Source organism: Haliotis rubra, unplaced genomic scaffold (genome assembly GCF_003918875.1).
Source record: "Haliotis rubra isolate DU_JTF1 unplaced genomic scaffold, ASM391887v1 Scf831, whole genome shotgun sequence".
NCBI lineage: Eukaryota > Metazoa > Mollusca > Gastropoda > Lepetellida > Haliotidae > Haliotis > Haliotis rubra.
The window spans coordinates 440,459-441,651 of NW_025767559.1; the positions used below are offsets into that span (position 1 = coordinate 440,459).

The 1,193-nt window shown below is 38.9% G+C and overlaps 1 pseudogene; it reads right to left on the minus strand.

Moving 5' to 3' along the window:
* Nucleotides 1–284: 284 nt before the first annotated feature.
* LOC124262351 lies at nt 285–369 on the minus strand (annotated as a pseudogene).
* Between the last annotated feature and the right edge of the window lie 824 nt (nt 370–1,193).

Genomic DNA, 1,193 nt, shown 5'->3' on the forward strand with positions numbered 1-1,193 from the left:
CACGCGCACCTGTTTGGCATCAATTTAACGTAAATGAAAAATAATATTTCACAACACCCAAATATTTTGCAGTTATGGCTACGTGTGATCTTCTAATACTTGTGTAAAGGTTTAAAGTACTACACTAAATGAGTCAATTTCTTATGTAAATATTATTCAAACAATCAAAAACTTTCAAAGAATAAAAAAACCCGCCTACCCTATATCCACGTATATAGAGAATACTACACGAGGTCTCATTACATACGAATTATACGAAACGAGTGTCCTTCCTATGGTATCTGACCGAGCGTGGTTTGGTAGACTGTCAGTTTTACCTGAAGTCATGGCGATGCATACTATAGAAATGATCCCTAAAAGTAAGGACGAGTGTCCTTCCTATGGTATCTGACCGAGCGAAAGCGAGGTCAGATAACATAGGAAGGTCACGAGTTTCGTATAATTCGTATGTAATGAGACCGAGTGTGGTATTTTATTTATTACCCACGTCTTACATGCATTAAATTGACAAAATAACGTAGTTTTGTTAATATTTTGGTTTCAAACCGAAACCGGTTTCATAAAGAGGTTGCGGAAGAGTTTTGTACTGTAGTACAATATTTGCGTGACGTCACTGTAATGACGTCACTGCCTTGGTAACCGACGTCACGATGCATGTCAGTTGTCTTCGCCTCGTACAGCCTCCTACAGTAAACTACTCCGTAGCACCCCGTATCTTGGTTTGCAGTTGCTTCATTCGGCTAAAATCACTGGTGGAAACATTGCGTTTACGTTTTTCGACGGGTATAATGTCTCAGTTCGACTCACAATAAAACAGCGACACGGCAACGTTCGCGATGTTTACATTCCCACAATGCATTTAGTTGTAGAATGAATGGATCCACGTGTTTGTTATGAATGAAAAAATAGTTACGTCAGAATGTGACCTAACTGAGAGGTCATCGGTTATCCAATCAAATCGTTAGAATCTCAGGTCAAGTCGTTACGACACAGGTCAACGCGATACGACACACGTGTGACGTACGAGATTAGTATGCAACTCCCATACGTTGACCACGTGGGTAATAAAATATGGTATTGAACAAGGCTAAATGTATATACAGAAATTAGTTTGATGAAAAAATATATGAACGATACGCAAAAAATACATCATAATACTGAAAGTGTAATCGGAAGGATAGGGCGATTGTGTT